This window comes from Rhinatrema bivittatum, chromosome 9 (genome assembly GCF_901001135.1).
Source record: "Rhinatrema bivittatum chromosome 9, aRhiBiv1.1, whole genome shotgun sequence".
Taxonomy (NCBI): Eukaryota; Metazoa; Chordata; class Amphibia; order Gymnophiona; family Rhinatrematidae; genus Rhinatrema; species Rhinatrema bivittatum.
In genome coordinates this window covers 211641039-211656176 of record NC_042623.1, presented here as the reverse complement: position 1 = coordinate 211656176, position 15138 = coordinate 211641039, and the positions used below count along the sequence as shown (strand labels likewise).

Below are 15138 nucleotides of genomic sequence, written 5' to 3'. Positions count from 1 at the left end.
GTTTCCATGCACAGAAGGATAGTCTTTCAATGGAAAGAAGGCTCTAGAATGAGGTCATGGGAAGAAGAGGGTGAAAATAGGTAGACTCAAGTTGTCTCAGGAAATATTTCTTTACCGAGAGGGTGGTCAATCCATGGAATGGCCTCCTAGTGAAGGTGGTGGAGACAAACAGTATCTGAATTTAAGGCGGCAAGGGATAAATACAAGCAATCACTAAGGGGGTGATAAATTAATTTTACTTTATAATACCTATTTATTTAAAAGTTTTTTATATACCGAAGTATAGCTGAATGCCTTCACTCCGGTAATTGGGTAGATGAGCAGACTAGATAGAAACATGACGACAGACCACATGGCCTATGTTCTGGATCTGAAACATTCATAGTGATGTCCCTAGAAGACATAGAAATGACGGCAGAAGAAGACCAAACGGCCCATCCAGTCTGCCCAGCAAGCTTCACACATTTTCTCTCATACTTATCTGTTTCTCTTAGCTCTTTGGTTCTATTTCCCTTCCACCCCCACCATTAACGTAGAGAGCAGTGATGGAGCTGCATCCAAGTGAAATATCTAGCTTGATTAGTTAGGGGTAGTAGGGGTAGTAACCGCCACAATAAGCAAGCTACACCCATGCTTATTTGTTTTACCCAGAATATGTTATTCAGCCCTTATTGGTTGTTTTTCTTCTCCCCTGCTGTTGAAGCAGGGAGCTATGCTGGATATGCGTGTAGTATCAGTTTTTCTTCTCCCCTGCCGTTAAAGCAGAGAGCTATGCTGGAAATGCATTGAAAGTGAAGTATCAGGCTTATTTGGTTTGGGGTAGTAACCGTCGTAACAAGCCAGCTACTCCCCGCTTTGTGAGTGCGAATCCTTTTTTCTTCTCCCCTGCCGTTGAAGCAGAGAGCTATGCTGGATATGCGTGTAGTATCAGTTTTTCTTCTCCCCTGCCGATGAAGCAGAGAGCTATGCTGGATATGCGTGAAGTATCAGTTTTTAGCTTAAGCAGCAATTTAAAATTATCTCAATATCTAGATACCAAATACATTTGGTATTGTGATCAGTGACATATTCCTCTTTTTTTCCAGCTATTGTGGGGAAAATGAAGTCTGTCAAACTGGAGAAATATCTTCCTAAACACAAAGGAAAGAACCTAGCCTCTTCAGTAAGGCTAAGATACCTGAAAAACTTAAATTTGAAAGAAAAAACACACAAAAAAACCTCGAAACCCTTAGGGAGTCATGACTTAATAGTGAAATTTAACTTCCCAATATGGAAACACATCCAACTAGTTCAGAAAGAGAGAGACTTGGGGGGGGGGGGGGGGGGGGGGGGGGGGGCTCATTGCACATGGCTTATATGGACACTGCTGCATGTTAGCAGAAGCGCCATCTAGGTTTTTCTAGCTCAAGGTACCATATATGTTCCATCTTCAGTGCTGGATATCACCAACATGTGGGACTGATTTAGTCTTGCTTGCTTTTGGAGAAAATGAAACTATCAGAATTCAGTTCCTTTTGTAAAATGCCAAACATTTTCTGTCTAGTTTGCTTTCTAATAAGAATTCCTTTGACTTGTGTAATTCTCCAACTGCCATAACACACCTCCGGAAGATCTCAGATGTTTAATTTTCTTCGTACTCAATCACAAGATTTTCAGGTATTAACTTTCAAACCACAGCATCAAAAGTCAAGTGATAGGCTCAACACTTGAAGTCTTCCAGCTTTGGACTTGTCAGAACTTGCTGTTGCATAGGAACTAGGTATCAAGCCAACAAGTGGTTGCTCAAAGAAGGGCAAGGAGAAAACAGAACCCCCTAAATCTGGTATTCAAGGGATTTATGCTACAGACAAAATGAATTTTACAGTCAGGACTACAAGTCCTCAGCTTAACAAACAGAAAAAGATTGATTTGTTAACTGCATCTCTCTGGAAACTGACTTCTTTACCCAATCATAAGAAAAATAAAGCAGAACTCAAGACATCATGATTTGAACAGCATATATTGTGCTTTTTCATATTTTTTTTAAAGGTTTTTTTTTGTGAGGATACACTGAATGATCATGCAGCTTAACTCTAATATCCACAAATCCAATGTTCAATCTTCATGCCAGGCCATTATTACAGAATATGGGAGACCTTACTCTTACCCAGAAAATACTAGTTTGCTTTAATAAAAATCACACATTGGTCTTCTCTATCAAGTCTGATATTCAGGCAGGATGAAAAGAGGATAGGGAAACTGTATAAAATGTGCCCATTCTGGAAGAATCATCTTTTGAGCTACTGAAGTTGAGGTTTAACTTAGAAATCAGGATGTTCTGTTAGCTGAACAGGTACAATCTAGACTAATGAAAATTTTCTGTTATGACATCTCTTGTATAGAGTGATTTGTCAAACTCACCAATTAATTGTTTGTTGGGTTTCTCATGATGAATTCAGAAATCAAAGCAATATACCTAAGAGTTTATCCAACATGATGTTAAGAAGATTCCTTGGGGGGGATGAGATGGGGCACAGGATATTCTTCCTTTTCTCCAAAGAGACCATAGTAAAGCATCAATATTCCTGTTGGGTTAAGAAGTATGGGTATATCCATCAATGCTGTAAAGAAAGCCAAATGCTTTGGTCCATTTGTTTATTTTTTTGTAGCAAGCAGACCATGGACATCAGCACAATTAATGCTTTAATCCACAATCAAAATAAGATTTTTAAATGATATAGAACAATGGAAAACTTAAGACTTACCTGATCATTTTATTACCTTTACTTATACTCCACCAGTCGAGAAACATTTGGGTTTAGTTTCCTCAGCTAGTGCCTGGAGACAGAGTTGTAAATTCTTTTGATGACATTTATGTATGTCATCTATGGAATCCTTAAGAACCAGTATACTTTGTCATAGCTCACCTTAAATTTGGCTATTAAACTTAGAGATCAGCTCTAAACCACTTCAATAGATTGAAAAATTTAAATCTTCAAAAAAAATTACATTAAAGAAAAATAAACACTCAAATTGCAAAGTGTTAGAAGAATTCAACATAGCCCGAAACAGGCAAAAAATTCCTGTTTAACTTGTCCCTTTGTTTTTGATGACAACTATCCCCAACTTCATGGGTAGGCTTCTTGATTGATGAAGCATAAGTAGAGGAAAGAAAATTATCAAGTTAATTTTTCCTTCCTTGTTCTATGCTCCACCAATCCAGAAACATGTGGGAAGTTCCAAAGCCCATATATTACGGGGGGTAGATTTTAAACTTTATTTATTTATTTATTTAGCATTTTTATATACCGACGTTCTCGATACAAATATCAAATCAGGTCGGTTTACATAAAACAAAACAAAACTTTCCCTTAATATTGATGCCCTAAAAAGCATCAAGCCTATAATGCTTTGCAAATATAGTCAATGTTGCCACATTGTGCTTTATAAATATCGAGGTGACTTACTGATCCAAGCTCAGCCCAAGAGGATGCTTCCACAGTCTGAATGAACTTTTAAACCCTTGGGAGCTTCTTTTCCCTGTAATAAGCTGAAATGATGGCTTCCTTAGTCCAGCAAGAAATAGAAGCTTTAGATTCAGCCTCACCTTTTCGTGGGCCTTCAAAGAGCACAGACAGACTGACTTTCTAAAAATCTTTACCACCATCAAATCTCTCAAGAGATATCTTTACATCTAAAAATGTAATATGTCCATTGATCCCTTGTGGTCTGTTCTGTTAAATGAAGGTAAAAATTTTCTGATTCACATGGAAAACTGAAATCACCTTCAGGAATACTGAATCCCTGCTGAACCTTAGATATGGCGAAGTTATCACTGAAGTTATTGCCACCAAAAAAACACGTTTTCAAAGTCATATCTTTTAATGTGAATGCTCTATCAGCTCGAAAAGTGCCCGTTAGAACTCTTATCTCCAAATTAAGATTCCAACATGCAATCTCTCAAAACTCCTCCATGTTCTTGCACAGGTTAGTGAAGTGGATACCTTCTTTGACCAGCAATATACTAATAACTGAAGAAGAATAACCTCAACTAATTTTACCCTTTCAAGAGCCAGGCAGTAAGAGTAATGAGAAGGGTCTGGCATTAGAATGGGTCCTTGTTATAACAAACCTCTGCTTGCTGGCAGGCATAGAGGACTGTCTATTAACAGTCTGTGAAGATCTGCATACCATGGTTGCAAGGCCAATCTGGTGCCACAACCACCCCTTAACTTTCTCTCTCTCTCTTCCTTGTTACATGATTAAAGGCCATGGAGGAAAACCAAAGCATTCCCTCCTTTGGCAAGTTTGCACTAATGCCTCTATGGCCTTTCTGCCATAATTTTTCCAGTGACACTAAAACCTTGAGTTTTTGCATTTCTTGCTGCCATTAAATCCAGTGGATCTCCCTATTTCCTATCATTTGGTATGCTTCCGAACTTGGTTCCCATTCTCCAGGGTCTATCCTGTTCCTGCTGATAGTCTACTTGGACGTTTCCTGTCCTGAAATATGAAGAGCAGAAAGTTGGAACAAATTCTCCTCTGCCCAAGCAAAGAGATGATATTCCCTGACTTCAAGTTCCTCCCTGCTTGTTTATACAGGCTACTTCCATAGAATTGTTGCTAAGAATGCACACTGCTTGACTCTAGATCACATTCTGGAAATGAATAAGTCAGCCCGACTGCTCTGGTTTCTAATCAATTTATTGACCACTATTCTTCTAGCAGAGATCATTGGCCCTGATCATAATAATTGTGGCAATGTGTCCTCCAGCCTGAAATGCTGGCACATTGCCAAAGGGGGATCCAATTTGGGTTCTCCAATGGGAAACATCTTTGTAAATTCATGGGATTTGTCCAAAGCAAACGTTCCCTTACTCTCTGTAGAAGAGGAAGGCAGACATCCTAACCCTGAGACTGTACCTGCCAACGGGTAAGCAGTGCTAATTGAAAGTGAAGTGGTCTCATGTGAGCCCTTGTCCATGGTATTAAGCCCAAGAGGCCATAGTCCCTAGCAGCTGAAGAAATGCCCATGCCATAGATGTTTGTTCTTTCCTGAATTAATTTTACTTATGCGATTATCAGAGAAGAGGATCTCAAAGATAAAGTGACTAATCCCTCAAGTATTTAACTGGGCACCTAAATGCTCTAAATTGAGAGATTAGAGTTTTTGAAAATTGATGATCCATCCCAGAAAACTGCCTTGTCACTTGAAGATAAGTCTTCCACGCAAGTCTTGCTGCAAACCAGCCAATCATCCAAATAAGGATGTATTAATATTCCCTGCCTTCTTAAAATAGGCTGCAATTACAATTATGACCTTTGTAAAAGTCTTTACTGCTGTTGAAAAATAAAAAAGGTAAAGCTCTATACTGGTAATGCTCTCCTAAAATGCAAAATTGGAGAAATTTCTAGATGTCTCACTGGAATGTGAAAATGTGCTTCTTTCAGGTCCAGAGAAGTTAAAAACTCCTTTTCTTACTGAAGCAAAAATGGACCTGACAATTTCCATGTGGAACCAAGGAATATATAGGTTCACACCATTTAAATCTAATTTGGGGTGAAAAGTGCTATCCTTTATGGGGATTATGAAATAAATGATCATACCTTTTTTCTAATTGTTGATAGAGGGCAAATTGCATGTAGACTTTTCAACTTGAAGAGTGTAGAATGAATTGCCTCTTTGTTGACGAGGTCAGAGTTACTAAACTCTTGTACAGGGAACTGAAATTCTGGTGAATAGCCATTGCAGATTATATCTAGGACCCACTGGTCCAAAGTTATCTGGATCCACTCCTTGAGATTACAGGGTTATCCTCCTCCTATTGAAGAAATCAAGGAATGAATTCTCTGGAACTCATTGTGAATAGTGGCCTGAGTTTGAAGGCCGCATAGATCTCCATGCGATGGTCTTGCTCCACGAAAGCAATGAGACTTGCCTTTCACTTTAGAGGACTGTTGGGGAAACCTCAACAGTCTAAATCTTCTCACTACTGACTAAGATCCCAAAAGGAGCGAAAACTGGACCTCACCCTATCTTCAGAAAGTCTAAGATTTATCTCCTAGACTTTTCACCAGTCTATTCAACTCTTCACTAAACAGATAAATGTCCTTAAAGAGAACCTACTCAGCTGAGCCTTTGAGAATGAGTCTGCAGCCCAGTTATGAAGCCAGAGCAATCTCCTGGCTCAGACAGACATGCTAAGGACCCTTAGCACCACCATATAAAGCATCTACCAAACAGACTGTTGCAGACTCCATTCTAGCAACTTCCTCTTCCTCTGACAAATGCTGGATCCGGAACAACGCCCTTGTCACGTAACTAGTGCATTATGGCCGACTAACAAAGGAATTTGCCGAAAGTATGTTCTTTAGAATTAATTCCATTTTTCAATCTCGTGTATCCCTTAAGGCAGCTCCACCTTCTAATGGTATGGTGGTTCTCCTGGTCATGCTGCTACCACTGTATCTTGAAAAGGCACTCCCTTTGACTCTGTAGGCAGTGGGTACCCTGTAAACAGCCTCTGGTGAATCCCATTGAGCTAACAGCATGGATTCAATTTCTGAATGTAAGGGGAAAGAAGATGATATTCTGCATGAACCCTTTAAAATACCCTTTCCTCAGGTAGTCTTAGGGCAGAAGTTACCTGGTTTATTAGGACAGGCATTTCTTCCTCATGGAAAAGCCTAATAGAGTCGTCGTCCTCCATGTCTCCTTCCTCCAAGTATCCTGAATTGCTACCATTCAAATCATCTGTTCGCAAACCAGGAGGGCAAAAATCAGCTTGTGTGCTAGGACCTGGCTCCTGAGGTTCTTCTCCTCTGAGTGCAAGAGTTGTGTTGAGCAAAACTTTTCTGCTGCTTATTCTTCTTGGAATGCCTGGTGGAGGAAATTTAAAAAACTTCGGGCGAGAACTCCGATCTCTCTACTACCTGTCTCCTTTTCAGAGCTTGGCTGAAAAGCCTGCTCCAGAAACAACTTTGTAGGGCTATGTGTTGATGGGTAACTTTCCCTGCTCATTACAGCTGACTCGCACAGTGGCTTCAAAATGGTTGCCACATCCATAGCAACGAATGAACAAGCACTTGCAATGGCTTTCTTTCTCATTGTTTCCACTTTGAAACTTCTTTTTCAGGAAGTCACCTTCGCCAAAGTTTCTGACTATATTGGGAGGGGGGGGGAGGCCGGTAGGATTATCACCATTGAAACCACCACTTACAAAGCTGTTAGTGCTGTTAAGGTGCCACTCAAACACACCAGAAAGCCCGAGTTCCAGTCAAAAACCTTATCTTAAAGAGACAGGAAATGTTAAACAGAATCTCTAGTAATTCAATTAGTTACACTTCTTTGTAATTATAGTGCTTAGTACTATACCCTAAAACTCAAAAGAGCTTTCATCTGTAGTGAAAGTGGCACAGATCACTGCAGGAGAGCAGATCTGTGAGAACCTAGTCAGAAAGCAAGGTAAGTCTAAAGATTCAGTATAAAGACCAAAAAGTATTGAATTGAAAATAAATTAAAATTTGAATTATCTTGAAAAAAATCTGGTGAGCTTGGGTCAACAACCATCCAGAAACTTGAGGCAGAGAGAACTGGGCGTTGAGGATTCCATAGATGACATATATAGCTGATGTCATCAAAAGAATTTACAACTCTGCCTCCAAGCGCTGGACAAGGAGACTAAACCCACATGTTTCTGGATGGTGTAATATAGGTCAAGGAAATTATATATATATATATATATATATATATATATATATATATATATATATATATATAGATATATATATATATATATATATATATATATATATATATACATACATATATACACACACATATATATATATATATATATATATATATATATATATACATACATATATACACACACACACACAAATTTATCCCAAACTGAAAAAGTACACACTTGAAGCATGGCAAAAAGGTGTTTCTATTCCATCAAATTCAGGCATTGCTCCACTCTTCTGGCACCCCAAGTAATTTTTCAGGAGGGGGGGCACATGGGTGAGATAGCAACCCCAAATGCTCCAGGTGCTGGTGCTAAAATCAGCCCCTCCCCCTTGCCATTATGACCTCCCTATCCTTTGCATTTCCACCCCCAAAAATAAGTGAACTACACTTATGCCCAGCACAGCTGTTGCGGGTACTCTCCATGGAAAGATTTCAATGAAATTTAGGAAAGCTGAAACCTCCATATTTTATTTTATTCAGAGAATTTATAAGTCACCTACTACCATAGCTCTAGGCAGTGTACATAACAGAACATTCTTAATCACCACAACTTAAGACACTCCTACCAAACTGAAATCAAAACTATTGAAGAATGGAAAAAGAATAGTGACAGTTCTTACTGGGTTCAATACAAAAGATTTTCAGCAGTAATTAGGAAACAGGCACTAAAGGGATCACTTAATCCCAGTCACCTGCAAAATGACTAAAAATTCACATGATATATATATTATGGAAGATATCTATATTTAAGTAAAATCTCCTTATATTAAAAAGCAAACCAAAGAGAACTAAGGACTTAAAAAGCACCAATATCAATAAAACTCTAGCTTTAGCAGCAACAGAGACAGTTGTCAGATCAGCTAACCCAGTACAGTTTGTAATAAGCAATCTATATGAGATGTTTATGATAGGAAAGCTATGTAAAGAAATCAAATTGCACTGGAATGTGAATTTTAAAGTAACTAATGATCAAGATAAACATGGCCTTGCACAATGCTTAAGCAATATGGTTCACATTAAAAAATTGGAAATACCTGAAACTGGAAAAATACCGAAGTAAATATTAAAGATTTAATTTGCTTCACAGACCCCTTTCCAAATTGTCATAATACAAATCTAAAGATTAATACGTATAAGACGTCCCTCTTTCGAGATTCAAAGTAGACATTCTTTTTGGAGGTTGTTCACAGGAAAACTTAAGTGACAGTTTATACTGTCTGTACAAGGTACAAATTTTAATTCTGCTTTCTACCCATCCTTTAATCCCTCCCTCTCCATGTTCCAAACCCCACAAATGTTTGTCTAAAATTGAAAGGCACTTGACAAAATATAAAACTGTCTTAAATGCAAAGAAAATTCTAAAACTAGCATTTCATACTAGTTAAAGAGTTAATATTGTGCAATTAAATTTAGTTTTGATTCAAGATGGTATAAAGTCATAAAAACTAATTTTCTATTAAAACTATTGTTTAAAAGTGAAGAGTCAAAAATACCTCAGATGTTTTTTCTGGAATTTAAATTGATCAAACTGTCTTCAAATTTGTATATTTACAGGGCAGTGTCTAGCAAATAGACAGCCCTCAAACCCTCAACATGTTCCTTTTCTCGTTATTTCACTTCTAGGAATCCTTGAACATCTTTAATTACTATAACAAGCTAGCATTCGGCATGATTCTTTAACAGCCCCAACTGATGCGATTCTAAATAGCAGCACAAGAAGAACTATAGGAACCTTCAGTTTATATCATAACTATCCAAATGTATCAGAAAAAGGCATTCATCATTTCCTAGTTTACAGAAGAGTATAGAGACAAAAAGGGTGGCACAGAAGGACAAAAGTGTTCTCTCTCAAATAATCACTTCCTACCAACTGTACAGGGCTAAATTTATTGTACTTGTTTAATTTCATATTGGCAAAGAACTGTAGATACCACCCATAACAAAATGCATGGGTGTAACCTGCACAAAGCGGCAGTTACTACCCTTAACAGAATGCATTGGTGTAACCTGCACAGAGCGACGGTTACTACCATAAGCAAATTGCTGGGCAGATTGGATGAATCGTTTGGTCTTTATCTGTCGTCATTACATTGCTACTATGAACAAAAGACTGACCTAGTCTATTGTTCTGAAATAGATGCAATGATTATTTAAGTTATCAATGAGGAAGGAGTCTTTCCTCCGGAATAGATATTCTTTAACTACACTAATACGTTTTTAAACTCAGATATACACATAAAACACACACTTTCAAGGTTTAAGACAAAACAGTCTCAATATGTTTTTGTTAAGATCCAAACCTCATAGCTTCCAAGTTAAATGGCGGGGGTGGAAGAAAACTAGAATCAAAAAAGTTACCAATATGGGCCCTGAACTCAGCGGTTGGAGTAACAGATAAGTACGAGAAAATAAGTGTGAAAGCTTGCTGGGCAGATTGAATGGGCCTATTGGTCTTCTTGTAAGACTATACTACAGGGATTGAACTTTGAGAGAAATGTCTATTTCAGCATTGTACAAAGTTCATGAACCCTCTTGTAAACATCATCAGATCAGAAACTAAAATTTAGGAATGCTTCCCTGAAGAACATCTATTATATTCACAAACATTGTTTACTGAAAATGATTTTCAAAATCTTTAAAAAAACAGGGAGATAGCCTGGGTGGGGAAAAATGTGCATCTCCATTTGACTAAAGAGATTTATCACATCAGTCAAATTAGCATGTAATTTCAAACAAGAAAGACTGCTTCCCTATTCACATAAAAGAAAAAAAAATTCTAGTTTACATCCTCTACATTTCCTGGGCAAGAAATCAATACACTCAAATAGGCTGCTTTATGTATATTATATAAGAATATATCTTCCTACAGAAGATTACTCAGAAATTTGAACCTTGTATAAGGAATAAAAAAAAGCAACTTAAGATATTAAAGTAATTAAAAAAAAAAAAAAAAAGACTGACCTCCTACCACCAATATGAAAATGCAACAAAGGTAAAGCAGGTTTGCTTACCTGTAAACAGGGTTCTCTGCAGACAGACATTATGCGTGTGTGACAGAGACCTCTCTCTCAAGAGCTCAGAAAAAATCTCTCCCCATCAACAAGCAGGTATAAATTAGCCATTACACATGGGGAGTCCTAAACTTAGGCTTGTCCAACAAAAGCACTTAAGACAACCTGGCCCTAAAAAAATGGACAGTGGTCTATTGGGGAAACAGACTGTGCAGAACTGCTTAAGAACATTAGTTGCCATACTGGGTCAGAGCAAGGGTCCATCAAGCCCAGCATCCTATTTCCAACAGTGGCCAATCCAGCTTACAAGTACCTGGCAAGATCCAAATATTAAGTCAAACCCATACTACTAATGCCAGTATTAACTGTGGCTATTCCCTAAGTCAGCTTGATTAATAGCAGTTAATGGATTTCTCCTCCAAAAACATATCCAAACTTTTTTAAAACCCAGCTGCACTAACCACATCCTCTGGCAACAAATTCCAGAGCTTAATTATGCATTACTCAAAGTTACCGTCACTTCAGGATGTGATATCCAGACAGTAGTGAGACGAGAAGATATGCACAGACAACCAGGTTAGCAAATTTCTTTAAAGAAAGTGGCCCTGAGATGAGCCACTGAAGTCTCCATGGCTCTCACTTGATGAACCTCAACTGTGTCTGTAATCCGTAGGTCAGCCAGTGCATAACAATGTGCGATACAATCTGCTAGCCAATTGGACAGAGTTCATGTGACCACTGCCATTCCCAATTTACTTGGGGGGGGCGGGGGGGGGGGGAGAAACAGTTGAGAAGCTTGATGAGACTGAATCCTTCTCAAACTTGCTAGGACTCTTACAGTCCAAGAAGTGAAGAGCCCTCTTTCCACAGTGAGTAGTATGTCTTATAAAGAAGGTAGGCAGCACAACAGCTTAACACCACTTTCGAAAAGAAGTTAAGGTGAGTATGCAGAACCATCTGGTTGTGAAAAATTTGCAGGTATGGCAAATATGATTCCAGAGCTTGCAATTCACTCCTGTGAACCAGAACAACTACAAGGACCACTATCTTCCAAGTGAAAAAACTAGTCCATGGACTCTAGAGGTTTGAAAGGTTTCATGAGATGAGCCAGTTTATTTAAAAGTTTTTATATACCATCTTAATATAGATTGAATGGTTTACAATTGATAATAAAATAAATAAAACAGATAAATTATGACCATAACTATAAAAATAGTATGTAACAACAAATTAACAGTTAAAATAATAAAGTTGGAGAAAAATACAAAGATTTAATCCAGCATAGTATACCTTAAAATAAAATTTACTAATTACTTAATAAAAATAAGAACAGATAGAAACACGAAGAAATGAAAATAGTCCTAATCTATTATTAAGAGACATCTTTGTCATTCTCTAACCTTGAGGTTACTGTTTAATGATCTCTTAAATTCTTTGCTATTTGTTATTTCGATCAGTATTACAAGCGTTGATTTTTGCAAGCACTGATTACTGTAATGCCCTTCTACTAGGTCTACTATACACATCACTCAGACTACTACAAATTTTACAAAACACAGCTGCAAGAATTTTGACCGGTAAGAGAGACCATATCACCAAAACTCTAGCTGAGTTACACTGGCTACCCATTGAGCAATGAATACAGTACAAAACACTATGCACCATACATAAATTAATACATAATGAAAAAGCAGAATGGCTAAACACAGCCCTTCGCGTACACATCCCTAACAGAAACCTGATATCAGCAAACAAAGCACTCCTTACTATTCCATCAATCAAAACAGCAAGACTAACACAAGCAAGGGAAAGGACGCTATCCTTGGCAGGACCCATACTGTGGAATACTGCCCTTGGAGTTAAGATTACAAAGAGACAGCAAAACCTTTAGAAAAAGCTTAAAAACCTGGCTCTTTAAACAAGCTTATCAAATAGAGAAGGGGGAATAAAACCCAGCAAAGTGCAAGGTACGAACAACTGAACACCCACACACAGCACCGTAATCAATGTGTGTAGTATTTTTATTTTATTTTTTCGTTCGTCACTATAGGATAAAGTTACAATTATAAAGCTAGTATCGTATTCAAAACTGATACAAAGATGTGGACATTATCACAATCCAATTATTATTGTTTAAAAACTAGGTACTGAACCATTATGGCACCTGTGTAAATTGATATATTTTAGCATTGTTTTATGTGCCTTACTGTAAATCGTTGTGATGGTATCCATCTTAACGATGGTATAGAAAAAATTTAAAATAGAAATTTGTCGTAATGTATTTGGTAAAAAGTTCCAGAGAATAGGACCAACCACAGAAAAAGCTCTTTGTCTTGTTACATTCAGTCTAGCCAGTCGTATTGACGGTATCTCTAAAAGATTCATATTTGCAGATCTAAGTTCTCTCAATGGTTTGTAAATTCGTAAGTTCGTACAGAGCCAGATGGAATCAGAATTGTTTAATAACCAATGTATTATAGTTATTTTGTACGAAATCCTATATTTGATAGGTAACCAGTGCAAGTTATACAAAATTGGAGAAATGTGTTTTATAGGATTACCAGTAAGGATCCGAGCGGCAGCGTTCTGGATTAACTGTAATGGTTTGATTACTGATTCGGATAAACCGAGATACAAGCTGTTACAATAGTCTAAACCTGAGAAGATTAGAGACTGAAGTACAGATCGAAAATCTTGGAAAAACAACAAAGGTCGCAAACGTTTTAACAGATGTATTTTGAAAAAAGAGTTTTTAACATTCTTGAGATATGGTGAGATAAAGACAGATTTGAGTCCAACAAAATTCCTAAATTTCACGCTAGTTTAATGATTGGAATAGTTTGTCTATAGTAATGTGTGACGTTGGGGCATTACTTGGATTTTCAATTACAATAAGAAAAAGTATTTTGGGTTTTTTTGCATTTAGTTTTAAATGGCTATGGGCGAGCCATTTTTCTATCGTTTTAATACAGATTTGAAGGAAAGAGTCTCTGACCATGATGATTTATATAGAATGAATATTAGTTAGTACTGGTACTAGAGGTTTACTGACCAGAGGCTTGGAATGCCATAACCCTTTCATGAATTTGGATATCAAATGGGTGGAGAGAGATTGGCGCCTCTTTCACCTAATATATCATAATAGCACTGCAATGAATTTTGACAGAAGTGGTACTGAGGCCTGAGGACAAAAGAATAGATATTGATATAAATCCCTTGGGCTACAGGATATGGGCACCAAATGGCTGAGAACCTCTTCCATTTGAAACTCCTGACAGTTTTCTAGCTAAAATCAGTGTCCCCTCTATTTGCTTTGGAAGGAGCACAGAAGAGACTACTGCACATTCAATATCCTTTTTGATCTACTGCTGATGCTTTTGCAAAGGTTTTCTATTGTGTTTGCTTCAGAGACTGGCTGTTTGAGAATAGGCTTGTTTTGAACATCAAAAAGGAGAAATTACTACTTACCTGATAATTTCCTTTAATGAAGCGTAGGTTAGTCCCTTTGAGTGGGTTATGCACTCTGCCAGCAGATGAAAACAGAGCAAAAGCTAACATCACGGCTATATAGTCCCGCCCCATCAGCCGCCAGTATTCACTGGAAAAGAAACTGTGAACAAAATTGATTATACTTGAACATTAGCAACAGGCAACCATTCATGTTTCTCAACAGGAATACTGAGCTCAGCCAAAAGAACAAACATCTAGCAAACTAAGGGCTAGAGAAGGCACTTACCAAATGTCAATAAAGAACAGGAATCATACTCTGCATAGCTTGCCCTAAGGCAGGCTAACCACAAATACTGGTAGCCGAGGGAGAGTATGGGATTGACCTACCCTTCACTAAAGGAAAAGAAATTATCAGGTAAGTAGTAATTTCTCCTCCCTTAACATTCAGGTAGGTCATACACAATGAGCAGGATGTACCAAAGCTAATCTTGAAAAGAGCGGGAGGCTGCCAGCGGTCCAGTCAATACCGTCGGCGCAAATGCAGCGTCCTCCCTAACCCTAACATCCAATAGGTAATGCTTGGAGAAGGTGTGTAAAGATGACAATGGTGCTGCTTGGCAAATTTCAGCAGGTGACAAAGTTCCACCCACGATACTGCCTGTGCTCTCGTGGAATGTTGTCTAGTTATTTTGGTAAGGCAACCTCAGCAGCCACAGGCTGCCATAATGACTTCCTTAACCCAGTGGGCAATCATTGCTTGCATTGCCAGTGCTCCCTGCTTACCTCCACCATGGTGCACAAGCAGGTGATTAGACTTCCAAACAGTTTTTGTCATGTCCAAGTGCAGCAAAGGACGCTTGACATCCATGGAATGCAAAAAGGCGGTACTCAGCTTCATCTCTGTCCAAGGCAGGCAGAGAAATGGACTAATCAGAAACCACT

General features: G+C 38.1%; 1 protein-coding gene across 7 annotated transcripts in view; it reads right to left on the bottom strand.

The window, feature by feature from the left end:
• TSC22D2 (TSC22 domain family member 2) overlaps positions 1 to 15138 on the bottom strand; it is a 153804-nt gene that overhangs the window by 86952 nt on the left and 51714 nt on the right. For 2 of the 7 annotated variants that reach the window (XR_003858648.1, XR_003858649.1), the window contains exon 2: positions 2401 to 2564. The exons of 4 other annotated variants lie outside the window; for them this stretch is intronic. The gene's annotated coding sequence lies outside the window, so the exon portion shown is untranslated. The remainder of the gene's footprint in view (positions 1 to 2400; positions 2565 to 15138) is intronic. One more of the 7 variants, XR_003858650.1, reaches the window with a different exon arrangement.